The sequence below is a fragment of the Phocoena sinus genome, chromosome 6 (genome assembly GCF_008692025.1).
Source record: "Phocoena sinus isolate mPhoSin1 chromosome 6, mPhoSin1.pri, whole genome shotgun sequence".
Classification (NCBI taxonomy): domain Eukaryota; kingdom Metazoa; phylum Chordata; class Mammalia; order Artiodactyla; family Phocoenidae; genus Phocoena; species Phocoena sinus.
Genome location: NC_045768.1, coordinates 106,475,623 through 106,502,446, shown reverse-complemented (window position 1 = coordinate 106,502,446; position 26,824 = coordinate 106,475,623). Strand labels below are relative to the sequence as shown.

The window sequence follows — 26,824 nt, the reverse complement described above, 5'->3', positions numbered from 1 at the left end:
CCTATGAAATGAAAACCATCTTAAGAATCTGTAGTAGTAGCTACTGTTCATATAATTGCACTTTTATTATTTTGTCAGACTTAACATACTCCTCTGTGTAGAAAACTGGGTGAGCTATGTTTTGGTCATGTGTAACAAACTTCCTTGCTCGCTTTTATTCTCATCAAATGTTACCACAACAGAAACCCCATATGTAAGCAAGATCTTTGTTCAGTTATTACTCCCACTTAGTCACTAGTGAGTCATAGCTGCCCTTGCAATCTGCCATGTTTTTTCGGGGATCAGAAACTGCCATAAAATAGGGGGAACCAGACATTGAATATACGTTTGGTACTATTTGCGTAAATGTCTTTTCTCTGAAAGTTAGATTTATTAGGACTGAACCCGTATGCTAGCCTTTATCCACTCACATCGGGAAGGATGCTTAAAAGTAGGATACTGGGACAGAGACTGGTTCAAGATTGAGTCATACCTTGGCACCAAACTAGGACTTTGTGCCTTGCCATTTCCATAAGCTTTACTTAAGTTTTCTGACACTGACTACATCTTTAACCGCTGTATTAGACATCTCTTCTGTCCCACTTCAGGTCTTCTTGGCCTCACTCTCCCCAGAGCCTTTAATCACTTTTCACCCCTGGCTGTTGCCAACTCAAACTGGACCCTGACCAACTTGATGTGGACATAATCTGACACCTCATTCCTCGCTCCTCTCCCCGCTCTTCCCTGGGGCTGTAATCCACGATAAGCCCTAGGCTTTGCTTTCTGAGGAATCCATGCTAAGAACATCCTTTTTGTATGCCCTTGGTTTACATACTAAACGGATTCTCTTGCTTATGTATTACATTACAGTTGATCTGACATATTTTGACCCGACTCTGAACTTAAAAATTAGGAAGAGGTTAGGTCTGTTCTTCATAGTGTGGATTAATTTTTTTTTAATTAAAAAAAAATATTTATTTATTTATTTGGCTGCATCAGGTCCCAGTTGTGGTATGCAGGATCCTCGTTGCGGCATGCGAGATGCTTCGTTGCGGCGTGCGGGCTCTCTGTTGTGGCACGTGGGCTTCTCTCTAGTTGTGGCATGGAGTGTAGAGCTCGCGGGATCAGTAGTTGTGTCACATGGGCTCTCTAGTTGTGGCGTGTGGGCTCCAGAGCGCGTGGACTTAGTTGCCCCACCGGCATGTGGGATCTTAGCTCCCCAACCAGAGATGAAACCCGAGTCCTGTGCATTGGAAGGCGGATTCTTAACCACTGTACCACCAGGGAAGTCCCTTGTGTGGATTAGTTTTTACTTTTGTCAACCTCTTAAGCATTAGATAGGATCTAGGATTGAGGTGTTGCCAGTAGAATTTAGGCATCATCATTGCTTATAAGGATAGGAAAAGGCAAGAGTTGGTTGAAGGGCATCGGAGAAGTATGACTCAGAATGGAGGTTGAGTTCTGGATCTACCATTAGCAACTGTGTGCCTTTGGAAAGTTTACATGACTTCCCTGAGCTTCAGTTTCCTTTTCTGTAAAATCAAGGTGAGAACACCATAATATAGATCTTGTCAGATTGCTATTGGGATAAATGAGTTATTTATGTAAAATGCCTGGTACATGGTAGGTACTTAGTAGATGGTAGCTGCTATTATTCCTTGATTCGTTTATTCTGATCAACTTTCTTCATAAAAATTTTATTCATTGAAACACGTCATATTTTAAGTAATTTTTTTCCGACAACACTGGTCTATGCTAGATACTCAGTAAATACTTACTGGCTAGGTTAGACATGTAGTAAACTATCATACTACGTTCCTAATAACAAATCACGCCCTTTTGCTTTTAATTGGCAATAATCTTAGGTGACTCAAGCTATAGCTCTAAGTGTAGTTTCCTAACCCTCCAGATAGCAAGTACAAGATGTTTATTTCAGGGATTGTGGGTTTCCTCTAAAGAACGTCAATTTGCATAACATTGCCCAGAGTTGGTTTCCTTGTTCTGAGCAAAGAGCTATTATTATAGTCAAAGGAACTTGTGGTCAAGGTCTTTGAACACATGGAAGGTGTAAATAATGCAGAGACAACTAGGGCAGTGTTCATGGAAATATGAGAAGTGAACAGAGAATTTAGTTTTTGGATCTTTTCATTGATGATAAATAGCGTTTGTAGGCATTATTATTTCTTATAGTGTGTTGGATCCTTTGCAAGGGTTTTACCTACAGGTTCAACAGAAGTACTTACAATAGAAAATATAAGCACCATGATTATATTAGAATTTTCAGAAGAGGAGTGAGGCAGGAAGGCGTTGTATGACTTTCCAACATCACAGTTAGTGAGTGGCAGAGCTGGGGTTTGAACTCAGGTTTGCGTGAGCTCATGTCTCCAAAGCCAGATACACTCTGTGTATCACCAGATACACTGCTTCTTATTGCCTTGTAAGATTTCTTTTTTTTTTAAAAAAAAATTTATTTATTTATTTATTTGGCTGCTCTGGGTCTCAGTTGCAGCACACGGGATCTTCGTTTCCGCATGCGGGATCTTTAGTTGTGGCATGAGGGATCTTTTAGTTGCAGCATGTGAACTCTTAGCTGTGGCATGTGATCTAGTTCCTTGACCAGGGATCGAACCCGGGCCCCCTGCATTGGGAGCACAGAGTCTTAGCCACTGGACCACCAGGGAAGTCCCCTGCTTGTAAGTTTTCACAGAAGAGTTTCTTCTTGATCTTTAAACATTTGAAAACATATAATTGATTTTTTTAAAAAAAGTAAAAAAGAAAATAAAAAATACAATTGGTAAATTGAGATTAGAGCAAAACTGTAGGCATTCAACAATTTTTATTTTATTTTATTATTTTTTTTGCGGTACGCGGGCCTCTCACTGTTGTGGCCTCTCCCGTTGCGGAGCACAGGCTCCGGACACGCAGGCTCAGTGGCCATGGCTCACGGCCCCAGCCGCTCCGCGGCGTGTGGGATCTTTCCAGACTGGGGCACGAACCCGTGTCCCCTGCATCAGCAGGCGGACTCTCAACCACTGCACCACCAGGGAAGTCCAACAATTATTGATTGGTATCTAATATATGCAGCCCTGGCAAGGTGCCTGATAAGGGAAAGATAAGTATGACTTGCTCTTCTTTTAAGGAATCACATTCTGGAGTTAGGGAGTGTAAGTACATTACATTTGTTAACGCACTCAACAACTATTTGTTGAATGCCCTCTGTGGGTGTCAGGATAGTGTTGACCCTAAGAAAACAATGATGAACAAAAGAAAATTTGGTCCCAGGCTTCATGGAGCTTCTTAGTCTATCAGGGTTATTATGAACTGGTCTAAGGCATTTGGGTCGCTTATAATCAGACATGAGTAACCTCCTACAATTAGAGCTAAGTGAGAGCTTGTAGGCCTTCTTCCTCATCCCACACTACCATGGGGTAGGTCAACCACGAAGTTCTGACGAATTCTGCCTCAGATCTGTTAGCGCAGGCACAGCATTAAGCATACAGCTTGTTCCTGTGAGCTCCATGAAGTCATAGCTCTCAGGCGCTTTGCCTGAAAGTTCCCCTTGAGACCAAGGTAGCAGGATTCAGTACCCTCTGCTTAGAATTATGTGGCCAGAGCCTGAATTCAGGTCTGGCTAGAGCCCTAGGCCAAGAACCCTACCCCAATGGCACAGGATGCCAGGGTTGTTAAAGGCTTAGACTTTGTTCTCCCAAGAATGGAGGTACCTGTGTAAGATTTCTAGTCAGTCTGAATAGTTTTAACACTACGCATTTTACCAGTTAAAAATTATTTCTGACATTCCTTGTGCTGAATAATGAACTGTGTAGTGTTGATCAGAAGGAAAGACAGCTGAACCTATTTTTGCATGAACCCCTTTGGCAGTCTGATAAAGTCTGTAGACCCTTCTCAGAATAATCTTTCAAAAGCATAAAATGCAAAGGATAACAAAAGAAACCAAATATAATGAGAGACTTCCCTGGTGGTCCAGTGGCTAAGACTCCATGCTTCCAATGCAGGGGGCCTGGGTTTGATCCCTGGTCAGGAAACTAGATCCTGAAAGCCACAATTAAGAGCCTGCATGCTGCAACAAAGATCCCGTGTGCTGCAACTAGGACCTGGTGCAGCCAAGTGAATGAATGAATGAATAAATAAATATTTTAGAAAAGAAACCAAGTGTAATGAAATATAGTTCCAGAAATATTTTTAAAGATGTGGGATACAGTAATATGTGCTTCTTTATTATTGTATTAACTAATAAGATCTAGTGTTGGGAGTAATTAATTTCAAAGTTGTGATGAATATAAATGCAACATATTTGCAGCAGTTGTAATGTGATAAGAAGATAGCTGTGGACTTCCCTGGTGGTACAGTGGTTAAGAATCCGCCTGCCAATGCGGGGGACACGAGTTTGAGCCCTGGTCTGGGAACATCCCACATGCCGCGGAGCAACTAAGCCCGTGTGCCACAACTACTGAGCTTGCGCTCTGGAGCCCGCGAGTCACAACTACTGAGCCCGCGTGCCACAACTACTGAAGCCCGCATGCCTGGAGCCCGTGGTCTTTAACAAGAGAAGCCTGTGCACCACAACAAAGAGTAACCCAGCTCAACACAACAAAGAGTAACCGCCGCTCAGCACAACTAGAGAAAGCTCACGTGCAACAACGAAGACCCAATGCAGCCAAAAATTTAAAAAGAAAAAAAAAAAGCTGTGATTTCTATTGGTGACGAAGTCACTGCTAATACTGTAATTTATTGCCTACATTAATAATTGAGGGTAATTGGTAAATTGCAGTTAGAAGTTAGTGAAAAATAAAAGTGTAACTTTTCCCCCCATCCATCTTCATAGATTCCTGTTCATTCTATTGGGGTTAAGAATCTCTACACTAGAGTGCGCATTCTTTTTCTTTTTAAATAGAGAAGTAGCCTAATTTATTTTAATTTTAAAAAAAATTTTTTTGGCTGCTTGGCTTGCAGAATCTTAGTTCCTTGACCAGGGATTGAACCCGGGCCCTTGGCAGTGAAAGCTCAGAGTCCTAACCACTGGATCGCCAGGGAATTCCCTAGAGTGTGCATTCTTGATTAGAATCCTTTGTATGTTAACCCTGGAGTGTATATTTGTGATTAGGATACCAAATGTTAAGAAATTAGCCCCACATGTGGATTAAAACTTAACACTTGCCTTTATGGCTATTTTTCTTTTCTTTTCTTTTTTCCCCCAGTAATTTAGTAGGGCTGATGAGACTGTGCAAATAACAAATGGAGTGTATGAAAAGTTCCATAGGAGAGAGCTATGAAGTGCTACGGGATTATGCAGAAGTATTTTCAAATAAAGACAAGAGAGTCTTGTCTAAAACAAAGACGGTATCATAAGAGGATCTAGATAGACATGAACGCAGTGATATAGTGCTAGAAAAAAGTGGGGAGAAGGAGTGAAAGTTTCAATTACTATAATTCTTTAAGGTTGAAAAAGACATCACAGAAAAATATGATTAGGGCTTTGTTCTGTCTGGCTCAGAAATAAAGATATTTCAGGTATAGAGAATAGCATGACAGTAGGAGTAGAGGGTGGGAAAGCATGGAAGGTTCTTCTGCATGTGAGTGACATAATTGTCCAGTCCGGTTATAAGCAGTGTATACATGTTATTTAATCCTCACAGCAGTCTTATTATTATTTGCACTTTTTGCAGAGGGAGGAACAGGCATGGCAAGATTAAGTATCTTGCTCAGAGTCAAAACTAGGCCTGTCTGGCTCCGCTGGACTCAAAATGACTCCATACAAGATTACACTGGTGACAGTGTGCAGGGTAGATTAGGCGGGAGCACGAGCGGAGATAGGAAAACCAGGTCAGAGACTGTTAACATGATACTGGCGAGATGGTAAAGGTGGCCTGAACGCTGTGTGTTAAAGAACTGATGAAAAGAATTTTCCAGCTTGGAAATCTGCACATTTATGTTCTCAAGTCAGACAACACCCACAAAATAAGAAATGAAAGTGCAGTGTTTCTGAGTAGAGATTTTTTACCAGCCAGTTTATGTACATGGCTGGATGAATGCCTGTGTTACAAGTATGTCTCCTGAGTGTAGAATATTCATTATGGGCAGGATTTTATTGTAATCATCAGTTAGTGTTTACATGAGAACCCCGCGTAGCCACTTGTCCAGATAGGATCACCAGTGGAATGATTTGCAAACGTTACGTTGTGTGGTGATTAAGCTTACAGGTGTAAAAGGTACTTACACCTTGTCGGAGCAAAGGAAGCATTCAGAATCTGGCCCATTTGCTAGCAGTCAGTTCGGGAAAACTCAGAAGTGGGAGGGAAAGCTTTAGGTCAAGGGCAGACTGACGGTACTTTCAGGGTCTGGAGTAGGATTGATTCATCTTTGAGGTGAAATACAGCAAACACCCCACTCAGTCCTGACTTCCCTAGGCCCAGGAAAAGAGGTTTCTGGCAGTGTAGTGAGTTCTCCAATAAACGGATTCAAGAGAGCTTCAAAAGTGTGAACTTTACGTGACTGCCTGGTAGATAAATAACCGGGGTGCATAGTTCTCTACCTAACAGATGATCAGAGCTAAATGGGAGTTTATATAACATACCTAATCCACGTTCTGCATTTACAGAGAAACTAAGTCGATTGGTTCCTGGTCACAAAGCTTTCTGTTGACTGAGTCCAGATTCAGCTGGTGGCCTCATCGATTTGACAGACGTGTCTTAGGAACCTGTGGGCGGGCTTCCCTCACCCACACAATCCTTCTAGCCCTTTCTTCACTTTCACAGGCCCCAGAGAGATGCCTCTTTATCTCAGACATCCTGATATTTCTGGTCAGAAGTATCGTTGATTTTTTAAAAAATATCTTTATTGGAATATAATTGCCTTACAATGTTGTGTTAGTTTCTGCTGTATAACAAAGTGAATCAGCTTATATGTATACATATATCCCCATATCCCCTCCCTCTTGAGCCTCCCTCCCACCCTCCCTATCCCACCCCTCTAGGTGGTCGGTCACAAAGCACTGAGCTGATCTCCCTGTGCTATGCGGCTGCTTCCCAGTAGCTATCTATTTTACATTTGGTAGTGTATATATGTCAATGCTACTCTCACCCTTCCTGCCACTTGTGCGCTCAAGTCCATATTCTATGTCTGCTTCTTTATTCCTGCCCTGCCCCTGGGTTCATCAGTACCGTTTTTTTTAGATTCCATATGTTAGCATACGGTTGATTTGTTTTTAATCTGCTGTAAAGCAATGAGGATTTTCGGGTCAATCAAGACCAAATGTTAACATTTTCAACCTCATAGTCACTCAGATATGTTCTCTACATTATCATTTTTCACTTTCATATTTTCATTTTTCACTTTCATGTTGACAGACTAATGGTATGATTTAAACTACGGTTTCTTAATACAAAACTTCTGTTTAATTGTTAGTTGCAATTACCAAATTGTAGATTTCCAGGCTGGAAGATAGAAACAATTCTTTTTTATTCTTAATACTTATCCCTAGGATGAGGCATTAATTACAAGGCAAAGTACTTCAAACAGCCAAAGCAGGAAAATAGGAATTGTTCTTTCAGGATGCATTGGCTAAATGCACAGATAAAATTTTTATGCCATTTCTTTCAGGTTTTTGATGTACCTTATTCAATAAGGATTGAGTAAGGTAGCTGAAACCTATTTTAATTAAATCATATCATGAAGTATTTGTTTCAGTTATAGTCAATTCTCATCTCATTTCAAGCTATAAAATATTTAATATTTTCTGCCAACTGTTAACAGAAACATTTTATGTCAACTGCTAGCATGGTTTACAGTTCTGTATACAGTCAGCCCTTCGTATCCACAGGTTCCACTTCTGTGGATTCAAACAACTGCGGATCAAAGAAAAAAAAATTTTGGAAAGTTCCCAAAAGCAAAACTTGAATTTCCTGTGAGGCCACTATTTACATAGCACTTACATTATACAACTATTTACATAGCATTTACATTGTATTGGGTTGGCCAAAAAGTGCCTTCGGTTTTTAAGTAAAAATAAGACACATTTTTCATTTTCACCAAGAAATTTATTTTTTATTTTTTAAATTTTATATTAAAAATTTTTTTTTCAGTTTTGGCTGCGTTGGGTCTTCATTGCTGTGCGCGGGCTTTCTCTAGTTGCGTCAAGCAGGGGGTCCTCTTTGTTTCAGTGTGCAGGCTTCTCATTGCGGTGGCTTCTCTCGTTGTAGAGCACGGGCTCTAGGTGTGAGGGCTGCAGTAGTTGTGGCACGCAGGCTCAGTAGTTGTGGCTCGCGGGCTCTAGAGTGCAGGCTCAGTAGTTGTGGCGCACGGGTTTAGTTGCCCTGCAGCATGTGGGATCTTCCCCAACCAGGCATTGAACCCGTGTCCCCTGCATTGGCAGGCAGATTCTTAATCACTGCACCACAAGGGAAGCCCTCACCAAGAACTTTATTATTTATCTGTTTATTTTGGCCGTGTTGGGTCTTTGTTGCTGTGCGCAGGCTTTCTCTAGTTGTGGCGAGCGGGGCCTACTCTTCGTTGAGGTGCACAGGTTTCTCATTGGGGTGGCTTGTCTTGTTGCGGAGCATGGGCTCTGGGCCCGTGGGCTTCAGTAGTTGTGGCTTGCGGGCTCTAGAGCACAGGCCCAGTAGTTGTGGCGCATGGGCTTAGTTGCTCTGCAGCATGTGGGATCTTCCTGGACCAGGGCTTGAACCTGTGTCCCCTGCACTAGCAGGCGGATTCTTAACCACTGCACCACCAGGGAAGCCCCACCAAGAACTTTACTGAACAACGTATTCACCCTTTTGTTCCACTACCTTCTGCTTTTTTTTTTTTTTTTTTGTGGTACGCGGGCCTCTCACTGTTGTGGCCTCTCCCATTGCGGAGCACAGGCTCCGGATGCGCAGGCTCAGCAGCCATGGCTCACGGGCCCAGCAGCTCCGTGGCATGTGGGATCTTCCCGGACCGGGGCACGAACCCGAGTCCCCTTCATCGGCAGGCAGACTCTCAACCACTGCGCCACCAGGAAAGCCCACTTTTTATCTTTTTGAACAAAGAACTGTTCCAGGTGCCTTTTACAGTTTTCCAGGGAATTGACATTTTTTCTTTGTAAAGGCCAAAATAAGTGGAAATCCGAAGGTGCAATGTCTGGTTAATATGGCGGGTGAATCAGAACTTACCAGCCAAGCTGTAACAGTTTCTGCCTGGTCATCAGAGAAACATGTGGTCTTGTGTTATCCTGGTGGAAGATTATGCGTTTTCTGTTGCTTAATTCTGGACGCTTTTCGTAGAGTGCTGCTTTCAGTTGGTCTACTTGGGAGTAGTACTTTTTGGAATTAATCGTTTGGTTTTCTGGAAGGAGCTCATAATAGAAGACTCCTTTCCAGTCCCACCATATACACAGCATCACCTTCTTTGGATGAAGACTGGCCTTTGGTGTGGTTGGTGGTGGTTCATTTCGCTTGCCCCATGATCTCTTCCGTTCCACATTGTTGTACAGTATCCACTTTTCATCGCACGTCACAATTTGTTTTAAAAATGGAACATTTTCATTAGGTTTAAGTAGAGATAGAGAATCGCATGTGGAAATAAGGTCAAGAAGGTTTTCTTCGCTTAACTTATGTGGAACCCAAACATCAAAGCAATTAACATAACTAAGCTGGTGCAAATGATTTTCAGCGCTTGATTTGGATATTTTGAGTATGTCGGCTATCTCCTGCATGGTATAACGTTGATGTTCTCAATTAATGTCTTGAATAGATCGCTATCAACTTCAGCTGCCCGACCGTGAATCATCGTCCAGCGCGAAATCTCTAGCATGAAACTTCGCAAACCACTTGTGGCACGTTCGATCAGTCACAGAACCTTCTCCATACACCACACAAATCTTTTTTTGCGTTTCAGTCGCGTTTTTACCTTTCTTGAAATAATAAAGCATAATATGCTGAAAATGTTGCTTTTTTTCCTTCCATCTTCAATATTAAAATGGCTACACAGAAATTCACCAATTTGGATAAGTTTTTTTTAAATCATGCTGATATGACAGCTGTCACAATACAATCTAACAAAATTGTTTCGAATGAAGTTAAAGGCAATTAAGTGCTACTAGAGCCATCTTACAGAAAAAACCAAATGAACCTTTTGGCCAACCCAATATTAAGGTATCATAAGTAATCTAGAGATGATTTAAAGTATATGTGCAAGTACTATACCATTTTATATAAGGGACTTGAGCATCCTCAGATTTTGGTATCTGGGGGGGATCCTGGAACCCACATGTACCGAAGGATGGCTGTACTCTTCTGTTTCTTTAAATACATGGGAAAAGTCTAATCTTGATATTTAAAAAGGTAAATGGACTTTTTTCTCATTCTTATTTAATTATTAAAAAACCCTCAAAATACCATTTTATATACTTGTTAACCCAAGGAATACCATATCTTTACCATACTCTGTGTTTTGTAAATAGCTTCTAGTTTTAGCTACACATTGTATTTTATTATTACAGGTCAGTTAATAAGAAACAATATATTGATCCATCTTGTCTTTTATCCATTTTAAATTACTAGATGTATATAATTTAAATCCTTGCTTAATACTTTTAGTAATCTATCTTACAAAATGTATTCTATAAAAGAGACCTCCTTGAAATGAGTGTTAAAACTTATATTTGAATTTAAAAATGAGGTCAGGTTATTTTGTACAGAAAATGTGTTTGATTTGCCTGATTATTTTGATAATAAGATAATAAAGATTTGATAAATATGTAAAACAGTGATTTGATAATAAAGCTACATTCTAGTTAGTTTATAGGGCAGACTTTTCCATAAATTGAATCAGCTAAATACGCAGCTTCAGTGTTTTGATGAAGATGTATCTAAAGCACATCATAAGATGAAATAATTTTATCAAATAGTATTTTTGTCAAAGGTGTAATGAAGTTAAAAAGATTTGATTTTCAAAAAAAAAAAGATTTGATTTTCTCAACCCTTTCTGACTTTTAGAGGTTAAGCAAAGTTCCAGTAAGTGAAACAATAGCAGGTGTGATTAACTTGATAAGTTATGATGAAGTCTTTGGCATCTAGCCAAGAAACTGAAAAAATGAGCAGGCACTCTATGACCTGGGTCACAACTCCTTTTGCAAATCAGGTACTTTTCAATTTTTGCTTTCAGGAGACCTAATTGATTCATTAACTTATAGATCCTTAAATATAATATTTGATGTTAGGTTATTATGTGATTTGTTTTTTTTTGGCATGTACCATGGCAGGAGTGCAAAGATTTTTGTGATGTTACTATAACAAACCTCCTTCCAGTCCAATCCTCTTACATATTTGAGCAAGGTTTTCAGTGCTTTACTTCTGTACAAAAGAAAATAGGAATAGAATTAACACTCAGTGCCGACTCATTTTAGTAGTAAGGTACAGTCATCCCATGGACTCGTTTCATTGTAAGATGCTTTTCCATTGCAATTTTTACTTGCTGTGTTTATCAGAACTTGTAATATATTTGTTTTGTTCTGATCAATCATGTGCTGCTAATAATTGATAGCTCAATGCAGAAGAGTAACCAGAGAAATCTAAAATTTTAATCTGTGTGGATATTTTTGCAGAAGAGAATGATAGAGTGGTTAATAAAAGGCTTTACATTAGGATAAAATACTTTGCGGAAAGTGGAATGGAATTTAGAGGCCGAGTGTTTTGTTTTGTTTTGTTTTGTTTTAATTTCTTTGCCTTCAAATTCTCAAGTCAGTTTAGATGCTGGGCATATGACCTCACATCACTGGGTGAGTTCATGGGAAAGAAGTAAAGGTATGAAATTACTGACTACCGAAGGAGAGTTTTTTCATTAAAACAAAAATAGTGGATTGTATCAGCAATAAAATATGAGTATCCAAATTTGAAAAATTTATGGTACTTGGATTCTAATGAATATATTTAAGGAATTCTATTTTAAAATATAATATTTCAGGAATTATATTCTTTACAGCTATCTAAACTCATGTTTGAAAAATTTTATATGACAACTTAAAAACGTATGAGGCGGTTTTTGGGGGGTACATGATCAAAAAAATCTTGAAGATTACTCCAGCTATGTTCATACCTAGATTAATCTTAGGCATACATTCATTGACTCCCTGATGAAGATTTTAGCTTAGATGTACAAGCTTTTTACCTCTTCTCCTACTGCTTGCTTTTTATATTTTTGTAATTTCTTCTTTGGTCGTTTCTGTGGTATTTTTACAGAACATATTGAAACCTGTATATCTTATTAAATCAGCTTTAAACATTGTCTCTTCACTCCTTCTTTACCAGGATGAGACCATGCCCTTTCCCCTTTCTATGCCCTTTTGTAACCCACTTGCTTTATTCATAAGTCGACATTATTTTATATGTATTATGTATCCATCCATCCATCTATCTATCCATCCATCCAGTTATCTGTCTATCCCTCTGTGTCAGTGCTAGACCAAACGGTGTGTTAGGTTTGCTTGTCCTTCTCTGGGTTCATTATCACAACCCATAGGCTATTTGATGGAGTGTGTTCTAGCATAAAGTTTAAATAAATTATCTTCTCAAATTCCATCAATTACATCAGATTGTACCACATTTTAGACCGTGACTCACTTGAATAGTTTTTTATTTTTCCTGCAATTTTGTTTACTTTTTAATTGTCTTTAGCATATTCTTAAATTTTTCTCTTTCAAATTCTTAGGATACCATTCTGTTAATTTTCTCCAAAGATCTGTCTCAGAGCCTTCTGTCTTGTGGTTGCTCTCCAGACCTGCTCCTATATAACTATTATCTGAAATTCAGGGAGGAAGAATTAACGTTTTCTGGCTCTTTTACATTTTTAGATCATGGTTTCTTAAGGAAACTGGTGGTTTAGAGTCTAATGTGTAACAATACAGGAAGGACAAGATGTTGACAGAGAATATACATAGGAAAAGTGGTATCTGGAGATCTGAGGAGAGGATTAGAAGGAGAGATTTTAAACAGGATGTAGTCATGGTTAACCTAACTCCTAGTGTCTCGTTTCAGTAAACATTCATCGAATGCCTACAATCTGGCGGGCACAGGGCTAAATTTAGGTGCTGAGATACCCAGATGGAGGAGCTGGGGTGGAGGGGGCCGGCTGCCAGTGCACCTGTAAGCAGTTGATACAATGTAGTGCATGTTATAAGGAAACATGTTCAAGGAATTCTGGGAACCTTATGTTTCCATCTTTAATGCTGTAATTCTCTTATGCCCTCCGATAAGCACGATGTAACTGTGCTCATGAAGTCCCAAGGTGCACGGGGTGTTTCAGATAGGAAACAGTTTAAGAAGGTCAAGGGGTATTCAGTTGATACCCATAAAAGAGAGGGAGAGGGGAGCGGTGGTATTAGAAAAAGCCACCAAACTTTACCATTTATTATTAGTGAGTGGTAGGTCCAAATAATACAGCAAAGTGTAATGAACCGTCTTGGGGGGATGTGTCTCAACAGCCCTCTGCCCTGGAAAAAATCATACTATTGTAAATGAATTTTGGTGGAGATCTTAAACTGGGCACCTTAGTGCTTTATCTCCTCTGGACCAGCCTTTATTCTGGAGTTTTCTCCAGACTAGTTCACCGAAGAGTAGAATAAGACATTGGCATCATCTTGCCTCCATAGCCAAAGGCTCTCTCTTACTTTTGAGATTCTCTCTGTTGAGATTTTAGGAAATCCATACACAATACTCCCTTCCCCCCTGCCACCCCAATTCTGAACTGAAGTAGTCATGGGGATCAGTAAGATAGAGACAGGAAGTACACAAATCAAAAATAAAACACTAACAACTGGTACTTATTATGTGTTAGGCCCTGTTCTAATCTCCATAGCAACCCTATGACATAGATTCTCTTATTATATACATTTTACAGGTAAGGGAAACTGGAGCATGGAGAGGTTAGGTTAGGTTAGGTTAAGTTAGTTACCCAAGTCACACAGTAAATGGTGGAGCTGAGATTTAAAATTGGGCAGTTTGATTCCAGAGCCCAGTCTCTTACCACTGTGTTTTCCTGCATCTCATTTCACCTCTGGTACTGAGAGAGCTCTTGGAGAAAAGGGCTTTAGGACTGTTGGCCAAGCGGGCCTCCTGATACCTCCCCTGTGCATTACAGACTTGGCCAGGCCAGCGGGCCACTGCAGGCCTCCCCTGTGGTGTGGACGTGCAGAGCCCACGTACTGGTTCCTTCTGAACGCTGCTAACTCGATCGTTCACCCTTCCTCTCAGGAGGACAGAGTGAGTGGCTTAGAGGCCTCAGGAGTGTTCTTTGGAGTTCTTCCACATGGGAACACAGGGATGAGGAGTAAAATATTCTCTCCTTAGCACTCTTGGTTCAGTTAAGACCAGGTCCTTTTTTGGGAAGTTAGCGTAGATTGGGCAAGAGCTGAAGAAAGGACAGCCTTCCCCCAAACAAGATTTAACCTAAGCACCTGAGGGTCACATAGCTTCAGCTCTGTATCACTGTGTGAGAGTATATATATATATATTTTTTTTTAATTTATTTTTTTATTTTTGGCTGTGTTGGGTCTTTGTTGCTGCGCGCGAGCTTTCTCTAGTTGCTGCGAGTGGGGGCTACCCTTCGTTGTGCGCGGGCTTCTCATTGCGGTGGCTTCTCTTGTTGCGGAGCACGGGCTCTAGGTGCGCGGGCTTCAGTAGTTGTGGCACGAGGGCTCAGTAGTTGTGACTCGCGGGCTCTAGAGCACAGGCTCAGTAGTTGTGGCACATGGGCTTAGTTGCCCTGCGGCATGTGGGATCTTCCCGGACCAGGGCTCGAACCCGTGTCCCCTGCATTGGCAGGCGGATTCTTAACCACTGCGCCACCAGGGAAGTCCCGCTGTATATATTTATCTACATAGGTTTCCCTCATTTAGAGCCCACTTTCATATGCTGCCTACTTTGTTTGAAGGCAAGGAAAAAACAACAGACAACCCCCATCCCCCCGCCCCCAATCAGATCATTTTAATTAAGCATCCTTCCTCAAGTTTCCTGAAACATTCAAAGTTGACTTTAATTTGTTCTTCCACATCGCTTGCCATGGAGAGAGGGAGGCAGAATGTCACAGTAGAAAGAGCATAGTTTTAGAATGAGAAACTTAGGTTTGAATCCCAGCTTTGCCACTGACCAAATTAATTAATTTCTCTGTGCTATTCTTTCCCTATTACTCTGTAAAATAGAGAGTGTAGGACCTACCAGTAGGGCTTGTTGTGAAACTTAGAACTAAAGTGTACTAGGTAATTGACACACAGTAACAAAAGATAGCTTCTCTTGTAATAAAGATATGAAAAAATACAGACTTAGACTTGTGGAATGCTTTAAAAATAATTTCAGCAGTTTTATACAAGCAAGTTTCTTAGGCAAGTCTCTTTTACACTACTGGGAAATGGTAATACTGGTTAATATTTGGGTATACTGTTTGGTTATTGCAGGCACACTCATGTGTGAAGGTGAGTGTACAAAACTAATTTGCAAGTATACCTCCTGTACGCAGTATTTGTTACCTATATGTTGTATGCAGATTGTTTTTTAAATTTAAGAGTTCATATCTTCATTTACTTTTATATTTCCAAGAGTCTAAATTTGCATTCAAAAGCTTCCAGTGCTTTTTTCTTTGTCCTTCAAACTAATGCATTAAAAGATTGCTGCTGCTTTCTTCACAACGTTTTAGTTTAATTGAAGAATACCCTAAGTTCTGAAGCCATACTGCTTCTTAAGGGTTAGTTGGTTGTATCTTGGGATATGAAATAACCAAAGGATGTAGGTGCCTTTTTTGTTCTGCTCTAAGCCATTTCCCAGGTCAAGTGTCATCCCCTCCCCCACTCCATGTTGCACAAAACTTGATGTATTTTGCTTGTTTGTTAGGTAGGCTCGACAAGTCTTTTCTACCTGCGTCCCCCTTCCCCATGTACCACTTGGTCTACTTGGGGATTAGAGCATATTTCCTTGAGGTTTGTTTGCCTATTCAGGAAACCAGACTTTATGAAAGAGAGAAAGACAAAAACAGAAGCACGAAAAACTAATACAGAGAAGGGTGAGCCACTACACAGAATTTACTTTAGCAGCTTGCTCCTGGAAAGAAAACTCAGTATTGATGATCTCACAAGACCTACATGTTTGTTTGTTTGTTTGTTTTTTGGTACGCGGGCCTCTCACTGTTGTGGCCTCTCCCGTTGCGGAGCACAGGCTCCGGACGCTCAGGTTCAGCGGCCATGGCTCACGGGCCCAGCCGCTCCGCGGCATGTGGGATCTTCCCGGACCGGGGCACGAACCCGTGTCCCCTGCATCGGCAGGCGGACTCTCAACCACTGCGCCACCAGGGAAGCCCCTGACCTACATGTTTTTGATGGTGTCCCTTCAGCAGAGTATTGCTTCTGCCTTGGTTTGAATCCTCAATCCAATATTTAATCATCGACTTGAGCAAGTTGCTTAATCTTCTGAGCCTCAGTTTCCTCACTTGTAAAATGAGGATGATAACAGGATCTATCCTTTAGGGTTGTTGTGAGGCTTCAAGACAATAATACGTGGAATGCATAGTGTGGACCTGGTAAGAGCACAAACTGTATCGAGTCTAGATTTGAACCCACATCTGCCTAGTTCCCAAGCCACGTTCTTTCCCTACCACATAGGATATTGCGTGGTGTGAAGTAGATTATGTAAGTGGTAGCCTGGTTCCTGAAGTAGCAGAGAGGTTTGATGAGGTTAAGTGATCCCCGGGATCACAAAGCTAAAGCAAGGCAGAAGGGAAACTGAGTGAAGGGTTTCTAACTGCTAGTGTAGAGTAGTTTTCCCTACAGCATCATGCCATGAAGACGTCTTCAATATCTAATGATTTGTTATCAATTATATTGCAAGCTTCTTGGGGATTTCAGCTGTTAAGTTCATGGTGCCATCTGATTATACGCCTGGGATAGTTAGAAACTCAAGACGTAAAGCAATAAGAATGACTTTGGCATAATGACTCAAGTGTATGTGTTGAATCCTCCAGTGTGGGCATTGGTAATTAAATAAAATTTACTAAAATAAAATCTAACATACTGAGCTTGGTCCTAAAAAGATTGACCTGAATTTCAAATGGGTAGTTTTGCACATACAGATCATAAAACAAGTAGTAAATGTGAAGTTAAATTTATGCTGACCGTAAGACCCAAAAGTTTTACTCTTAGGTGTCCAACGGAGATAAAAATGAATGTCTACATAAAAAAACATGAAGAAAATCAGAAGTGGTTGAAGAGGTAAAAGCAATGAATGAAGTAATAGTTAGAAATGATACAGAGAAATAAATATGAATGAAAATAAGGAAAAAGTGTGGATTTGATCAGGAGTTTGTCAATCCTTATAATACTTTAAAAATAGGGATAGAAACTAGATTGTGAGAATTTTTCTGTTCTTTAAAATGAAATATAAGCACATCTTAAAAGGCTCTCAAACCTCATTGGTTATTATGGAGATGCAAGTTAAAATCTCAGCGAGGTGCCACCTTCACATCCACTTGAATGGCTATATATATATATGTAAGGCAGACAGTGCTAAGTGATGGTGAAGGTACAGAGCACCTGTGACTCTCACATGTTGATGGTGGACATGTAACCCGGTACACACATTTAGGAAAACAGTTTGATTGTTTCCCATAAAGGTAGATATACACTAACCCTATGACCCAACAGTTCCTCTCTTAGGTATCTATACTTGCATAGATATATAGAAATAAAAATAAGTGTCTACATAAAGACTTGTTCTTGAATGTTCATAGCAGCACTATTCATAATAGCCCCAAACTGGAAACAGTCTAAATGCCTATCAACTACTGAGTGGATAAACAAAGTACTATTCACCCGGAATAAAAAGGAACAGAGAACTGATAACATGCTACAGCACGGATGAACCTCAAGACATGCCTCAGTGAAAGACACCAGATGCAAAAGACCACATATTGTATGATTCCATTTTTAGGAAATGTCCACAAAAGAAGATGGACAGAAAGCAGATCACTGTTTGTTTGGGGCTGGGGGAAGGACCTGGGATTGAGTGCAGTCAGGTTTGAGGGAACTTTTTAGAGTGACGGAAATGTTCTCAAACTAGATTGCATGGGGGACGGGGGGTGCACAAGTCTATACATTTTCTAAAAGTCATTGGATTGTTCACTTAAAATGGATGATTTTATGGTATATAAATTATATGTCAATAAAATTGTTAAAACTACATAAACAGATATTTAGAATATATTAGATTATTTATATCTTTAAAACTATTGATTTTTTAAAGACATCAGAATTGGTAACTTTTAAGAAAATGCCAAGGTTTAACTGAACTCTCAGTCCTCTGTGGTTTATTTAGTACTCAACTCCTCTTTCAGTCTTCCTTCAGCAGCCAATTGGTGGTCAGTTTTACCTTCAGTAAACCAGTTGGCTAGTTAGTTCACACAAGGTATAAAGAAACCGGGGTGACTGTGCAGATGCTTGTAGTTTAAGGAATCCTTTCTAATACCGGGATTTCTGGTTTTGCTGTTGCAGGCATATTTGGTTCCTCAAAATATCTATTTCTACTGCTTTTTTCTTAGGCTGTAAAATGTTACCACTTCCTGCTAATGGCCTCAACTTAATCCTTAATCCTTTTCCTCTTTCCATGTCTTCACTCTTTTCTTCATTCCACAAATGACCAAGGCTTTTGTTTATTTTACTTTCTCTGTTATTCCTTTGCCTATTAAAATAAACATTTACAAACATGGAAATGATGGAAGCATGGTTTATTTTGGGTGACATAAAGCCTTTCTTTTGGGAAATGTTATGAGGTAAAACACAATCCCTGCTTACAAAAAAAAAAAAGAAGAAGAAGAAGAAAAAGGCTGCCATAATTGTATGGTGAAGAATAGGTGTCTTTTTTCCTTTCAAATTTCAGGTTTTACTTTTAGTAGAAAAATGGTAGAATATTTGGGTCTGTGACATGTAGCAGTTAAATCCAAGTTAGTTTTTGGGAGAAGAGAATTAATATTAATAGTGTAATTAAAATTGATTAAAAATACAATTTCAAATTTGATTTGGAAGCTTACAGTGAAAATATTCTGTTCATCTTGTGACACTTATTTTTGTAAATTTTCTAAGTAATTTCCAAATATCTTATTTCTAATTGCTTTATTCTCTGACATATTTAGCATTATTTTATTATTTTTTATTTCTTTTTTTAAAAAAATTATTTATTTATTTATGGCTGCGTTTGGGTCTTTGTTGCTGCGCATGGGCTTTCTCTAGTTGCAGTGAGCGGGGGCTACTCTTCATTGCAGTGCATGGGCTCTTCATTGCGGTGGCTTCTCTTGTTGCGGAGCACAGGCTCTAGGCATATGGGCTTCAGTAGTTGTGGTTCATGGTATCAGTAGTTGTGGCTCACGGGCTCTAGAGCGCAGGCTCAGTAGTTGTGGCACATGGGCTTAGTTGCTCCGTGGCATGTGGGATCTTCCCAGACCAGGCATCAAACCGGTGTCCCCTGCATTGGCAGGCGGATTCTTAACCACTGCACCACTGGGGAAGCCCTATTTTTTATTTTTTAAAATATTTATTTATTTATGTAAGTATGTATGTATGTTGCACTGGGTCTCAGTTGCGGCATGTGGACTCTTAGTTGCGGCATGTGGACTCTTAGTTGCGGCATGTGGACTTCTTAGTTGTGGCATGCATGCGGGATCTAGTTCCCTAACCAGTGATCGAACCCGGGCCCCCTGCATTGGGAGCATGGAGTCTTACCCACTGGACCACCAAGGAAGTCCCAGCATTATTTTAATATTTAATGATCTTTTTAGCACTTCCCTCCAAGGGTGCCGTAGATTATAAAGTTTCTTTTAATGAAGAGCAGGAGTGTTGTGATTCATTAGTGATGTTCTCCATAGCTTGAAATGGGGAAGTGATTGTCTGAGTGCCTTGTGTTTGCCCCCAGCAGCTTGAATGTAGGCTTTGGATCAGGCACACACCAGTTTGAATCTTAATTCCACCTCCACTAGCTGTGTTAATTTCAGAATGCTAAGTGACTCAGGTGTAAAATGAGGATATCTCATAGGGTTATTACTATGATGAATATAAAGTACTTAATGTAGTGCTTGGTGCTCAGTTATTATTCCATGAAAATAACTCTATGCTAAGCTTGTATCTCCAGTATTCCAAGTTAGAATAGTCCAAATCTGACTATTTCAATAATCTATCCTAATCTCTGTGCATGCCTTGAAGTTATTTTAACATGTAATTTTAAAAATGAATGTGTATTACTCTGTTAACCTATCATGTGAAATATATTTTATTAAAAAAACCACACAAATGAATCAATATTGATTTAATTCTTTGGTCAGATTTAAACTTCCTTATAGTGAAAGTGGACAGTGAATTAAAACTTACTCTGCTTGTGTGTTTGACAGATGATTCGCAAATGATTAATAGTGTATTCTTTGATGCTATCTCAATATATGGTAACTTGAAATTATGGAATTTATTAAACATCTTTCTAATGTTTTCTGATTGTGAAATATGCCAGTTGCGGTTCAGTGGCTGTATTCTTCGGATGTCCCTCTGTTCTTAACCAATTGTAGTTTGTGTGGGTGGAAGATTTTAATTGGAGAGAATTGTCTTTCGTCTTGATTTAAAGAAGTTTCTCCAAGGATATATATCAGAGGTAGTGACCTGAATGTTCTTACTGTTTTTTAGGCCCCCTTCCTCTGCATCTTCTGGGATACTCAGCACCACTCATTTCTGACCCTTTCTGGCATTCTGTGGATGCATTTTCTGTCTTCATATAATATATTTCATTTATAGCTATCTCCTAGTTTCATTGAAAATTCAATTTGTATCTTGTTTGCTTTATTGTTTTGGAGATGATTTTAGAGAGCAGAGATGGTGGTAGAAATGTTTTTATTCTATCAGGAATACTGTGATTGAGAATAACATAAATGACTTAATTTAGATTGGATGTTTAAGAAAGATACATGTAGAGAAATAATACCTAAGCTGAGAAACGACAAATGAGTAGGAGTTAGCCTCAAGATTTCAAGGCAGAAAGAAAATCATGAATGAGAGCCCCGAGACTAGAAAACTGTGTACACTGGGCCAATTAGAAAAGGCCAGTGAGTGAAAGGAAGATGGTCCAAGATGTGGTTGAGGTAGAGGGAGGGGCCAGGTCACCTAGAGAGCTTAAACAGCATTAGCTGAATCAGAAAGCCTTGTGTTGGACACTGATAAATGCCAGAAGACACACTCTGTCCTTCAGAAGCTTGTCGTCTAGTTGAGGATATGACCCATTTATATTAAAAAGTTTATATAATGTGAGAATGATGGGTAATGCATGAGCAGTAGAGAGTTCTGACTTAGAGGGGGAATGGGGGAAGGAGAACTCACTTTTGGTTGGGGTTCTTATGGAAGGCTTCTTGAGGGAGATAGAATTTGATCCGAGCTTTTCCCCACATGAGTAGGGCTTGAACAAACAGAGTTGTTAGAGGGATGGCATCATCTGAGTGTCGGCGTGTGGAATGCAGGAAGGACAGTAGCTCACTGGAGAGGAGGACTCTTCTAGGGGTGTGATGTGGGAGGTAGTGCTCGAACTGTAGCTTGGGTTACCTCTGATGTTCCAGTGGTCTGCACGTGTCCCTGATAGAAATATTGAATATAACTTGTTGAATGCTTACTGTTTGCTTTCTCATTGTAAATAAAGAGCTATACAAGTAATCCAGTGTAACTTCTCATTCCTTCTACAACATCCTCATCAAATGCTTTCCTGTTCTCTCTTCAGATAATTCCACTAATGGTGAGCTGGCTGTTTAACACAGTGCTAACTATTCTTATATTAAAGAGCTATCCCTTTTCTTTTAACTTTCTTTAGTAGATCCTACCAAAGATGGCATCATGTCTTGTTTTAGTCTTCCCTGGTCCAGGCTACATATTTCTAGTTCTTTGATTTATTCTATCAGTGGTATCATTTTTAAACCCCTCTACATCTGGAATGCTATTCTCCAAGATAGCCTACTTTATCAGTGATGCTTTTAAAATTTATTCTTCAAAATTGAATGTAGTATTCTAAATGTTGGGGAGACAGTGACCAGGGCTTTTAGTGATATTTGTACTTCTTCAAGTTAGCTAGATCAGCAAAGATTGATGAATCTCCTCTGTGAGTCTAGTCAGTGTCTAAATTTTTACTCAGGTCAGCTTTATTCCTTATATGGAAAAGCACATCGGGGGAGGGGTGACAAAGAAAAAATAACGATCATCACGCAGATTGTTGTTTGGTTGCTGGTACTGCCAGCTTAAGTCCGAAAAGGAAACAATATCTTTATATAGTATGGCCGTATTAGAATAAACTCTTTGTGATGTTACCACATCTGTTATAGAACGGGTTGGAGTGGGAGCTTGTTAAAACAGAGATTCCAGATATTTCTAATTGTGAACGTTTCAGAAACCTAAATCTTTAAAGTTAACAGAGGTGATGATATTTGTATATAACGTTTGATTTTGGTAGTTGACAGCAGTAATTGATTTATAACTCATAGTTCTGATATAGTTTTGTTTTACACATATACAGTACTTTGTGGTTTATTTTTGGACTCAATATCAATTTTATTTTTGTCATGGTCAGAAGTATTGATAAAAATTCCCAAAGATCATTAACTTATATAAAATAATCACTAAATTTCTTCTTCATATTGTGGCATTCTAAAGATTAGGACTTTAATTTGACTTAATTTTATAGTGTAATTTATTATTGAAAAGAGAAGTGAGCACAAGCTCCTAAACCAGGTGAGTAAAAAGGAGGAGGTGACTAGCTTATTCACAGAAACAGTTCTATCCAAAATATGTAATCAGGGAATTCCCTGGTGGTCCAGTGGTTAGGGACTCCACGCTTCCACCGCAGGGGGCCCGGTTTCGATCCCTGGTCAGGGAACTAAGATTCTGCAAGCCGCATGGCACGGCCTAAAATAAAATAAAATAAAACTACAAAATATGTAATCAAATCATTTGTTGTCTTCTGAAACATCACCTTCCTAAAAAGCACATCTACCCATCTTGATCCACCTGGGCTGTTAACATCGCAGTAACTAGACAATCACAATTTGGGGAACAGTAATTGTTGTGGGCAAGACTCATCAATGGATGCTAAAATTCATGGGTGAAAGTATGTTGAGAAAGGGTGCTTACATGGTCTTAAAATATCACCGCCCCCACCTCAAGAAGGGTACAGAGGAAAAACTAGTAATGTTACAGTGGAGAGACCTGGTATATACAACTGTAACCAGTGACCGGAGTTACCATCATCAGCAGTGAGATTTGGACAACATCATGTACCTTCTGGTATTTTTTTTATTGAAGTATAGTTGATTTACAGTATTTCAGGTGTACAGCAAAGTGATTCTTTTCCATTATAGGCTGTTACAAGATATTGAGTATAGTTCTGTGTGCTATACAGTAGGACCTTGTTATCTATTTTTGTACATAGTAGTGTATATCCGTTAATCCCAAATTCCCAATTTATCCCTCCCCTCCCTTTTGGTAACCATAGTTTGTTTTCTGTGTCTGTGAGTCTATTTTGTAAATACATTCATTAGTGTCATTCTTTAAGATTCCACATGTAAGTGATATATGATATTTGTCTTTCTCTTTCTGAGTTCAGTTAGTATGATAATCTCTTGGTCCATCCATGTTGCTGCAAATGGCGTTATTTCATTCTTTTTTATGGCTGAGTAATATTCCATTGTATATATGTACCATGTCTTCTTTATCCATTCATCTGTCAATGGACATTTAGGTTGCTTCCATGTCTTGGCTATTTTAAATAGTGCTGCTGTGAACATTGGTGTGTGTGTATCTTTCAAATTAGAGTTTTTGTCTTTTCTGGATATATGCCCAGGAGTGGGATTGCTGGATCATATGGCAATCCTATTTTTAGTTTTTTAAGGAACCTCCATACTGTTCTCCATAGTGATGTGCCTTCCGGTATTGATGTACTTAGAAGGGAACAACATTGCTTCTTTGGTGCCTGTCAAAATGCATAACGTGAATTTAGTCATGGGGAAGCATTAGACAAACCCAGATTGAGGGACATTTTACAGAATAACTGCCCAGGACTCTCCAGGTGTCAGGGTCATGAGAGACAAACCGTCCCCAGTTGGAGGAGGCGTGACAACTGCAGTGTGTGATCCTGGACCTGAAAAAGGACATCAGGGGGGCAGTTGGGAAGAAATTTGTGTAAGATTGGCTCTAGATTATTTCATAAATCTTGTGTTGATGGTTAATTTCCTGGTTCTGATAATTGTAACTGTGGTTTTAATAAGATGTTATCATTTTGAGAGGCTGGGTGAAGGGTACACGGGAGTTCTTTGTACTGTTTTTGGAACTTTTTGTAAGTGTGGAAATTCAAAATGAACTTAAGTAACAACAACAACAGAAACTCAGAAATTCAGACTCTCATGCTTCTACTTTATGACATCTCTTTTGATTGGTCAAGGGGCTGGTTTTCTCTGCTTCTTAAATCTCCACTGTGATCTGGATAGCTGAGGTTTCTAAATAAGGGATTTTGGAATAGTGAGGCATTGCCGTATTGGATTGCAGCTACAAGTTGAAAGGTTTTGTTTAATTAATTAATTTACTTATTTATTTTTGTACAGAGCTGTAATTACATCTTTGGGTTTCCAATGGCTCTGTAGGTTATTTGAGCATTACTGTTAGAGCCACCAGAATCCCTAGCTGGAAACTTAGCTCTGTAATTAATTTACTGGTTTGTTTCTGTTTTTATTATCATGTTCTACATTCAGGTTAGTCCCATGGATTCTTCTGCTGTGTATCATATATTGTTGAATTTCATATTTGTTGGTTGTCTTTTAGGAAGAGCTGATTTTTGTATAAAAATGTTTTACTTAAAATATCATGCTAAACATCTTATTTTTCCTCTCAGAAAAGACAGTCTGGAGTTTTTATAAATATAATGAATAAGTAAACTTACACTGGCATAAACACCAAGTGGTGACCTTTTATTGGGTAATAATTAGAATGGAGGAAACTAATACATTGGGAAATGTTTCTGTTACCAGGAGCACAGTTGTTAATGTATGACTCATAGATTCTTAAGTCTAGGAGAAACTTGACGAGACTGTTTTGACCAGTGTGGGAGAGGAAGAAAACATGGACGTGGGATTCGGAAGACCTACTTTTGCATCCCAGATTCATCACTGATTATTATTGTGTCTTGGACAGCTCATTTAACTCTTGAGCCTTAAGTTTTTCATCTGTAAAACTGGAATGATAATAGCACCTTTCAAAGTTATTGTGAAAGTTAAATGAAGTAGCATACAATGTACCTGGCCTAATGTGGGCATTTCATATATGCTGGCTCTGTTCTTTCCTCCAGCTGGGCTTATAACTGTGCCTTCTGAAACTGATGAGATTCTTCTTTGCTTATAAATACCTACAAAACGATGATAGCGTATGTTAGTCATCTCTACTGGTATTTCCCAGGTCTTTTTGTTTGGAAGTTTCCCCATATCTCCTATCACAGAGAAATTATTTTCTTTTATGTGTTAGTCACATTGGCTGTTACTCCAAAATCTGTTAGACAAGTGTCACTCATTTGCTACTTTCCTTGGTAATTTAGTCATCTTATCTGAAATCATTTGATACAAATGAATATTAAATTTAGAAGAAAATTTTATGAGACAAAGGCACAAGATGTCCAGACATTTGAAGTATTTCCATGTACAGTTTCCTTTCAAGTTCCAGGTTTCACTTGGCATTTGGATCCTCTGAGAAGGGCCAGTTATTCCCATGGTTGTGTGAGTGAACATCATTGTTTTTATGAGTTATACACGGAAGTGTTTAGGGCTGAAGGCGCATGTCTGTAACTTACCTTCAGATCAAGAGAAAATGTGTGTGTGTGTGTGTGTGTGTATAGAAGAGGGGAGAGAGGGAGGGGGGAAGAATGACATAGCAGCCATGGCAATATTAACAATTGGTGAGTTTGCGTAAAGGGAGCTCTGTGTGCTTCTCTTACAGCTTCTAAGTTTAAAACTATCTTAAAATTATACTGGATTGAGTTATATTCCTGTACCCTGAGGAGATGTAAGCCAGTGGCATTTTCAGAGGGAGGGAGGTTGGAGGCACCTGGGTCAGCATAGAGGAATAAGTAGTAAGTGAGTAACTGGTCACTCACCGGCAAAACATTAATTGTTCCTGGGCTTCCCTGGTGGTGCAGTGGTTGAGAATCTGCCTGCCAATGCAGGGGACACGGGTTCGAGCCCTGGCCTGGGAAGATCCCACATGCCGTGGAGCAACTAGGCCCGTGAGCCACAACTACTGAGCGCGCGCGTCTGGAGCTTGTGCTTCGCAACAAGGGAGACCCCGATAGTGAGAGGCCCGCGCACCGCGATGAAGAGTGGCCCCCGCTTGACGCAACTAGAGAAAGCCCTGGCACAGAAATGAAGACTCAGCACAGCCAAAATAAATAAATAAAAATTTAAAAAAATTAATTGTTCCTTTAACCTTTTTTTCTTAGAACAGAAGTTTTTGGCAGAAGGTCCTATATAGATAGAGAGTGAGCTGCTGCTTTATCAAAGCAGAGGAGACTGCTTGGAAGTAAGATCAGATGCTAAAAAGTAAAGAATTTAAAAAAAATATTTACAAGTTGTATACAAGGATAAGTAAAAGGTAGAAAGCAGAAATATTAGGACTTTAAAAATTATCCGGTGCTCAGATAATCTTTCTTCTACCTGAGAGATACGTTAGTTTTCTATAATTAGCATTCTATCCTACTAGCTAATAGATATTACTTTATCCTTTATTTCAAATTGCTATATGATTTCAAAGTTAATATTTTATATT

At 39.5% G+C, this 26,824-nt stretch overlaps 1 protein-coding gene across 2 annotated transcripts in view; it reads left to right on the top strand.

Annotated features, from left to right (window-relative positions):
• The window catches only part of KIF13B (kinesin family member 13B), a 190,172-nt gene that overhangs the window by 35,826 nt on the left and 127,522 nt on the right, over window positions 1-26,824 (top strand). The gene's annotated exons all lie outside the window — the stretch shown is intronic.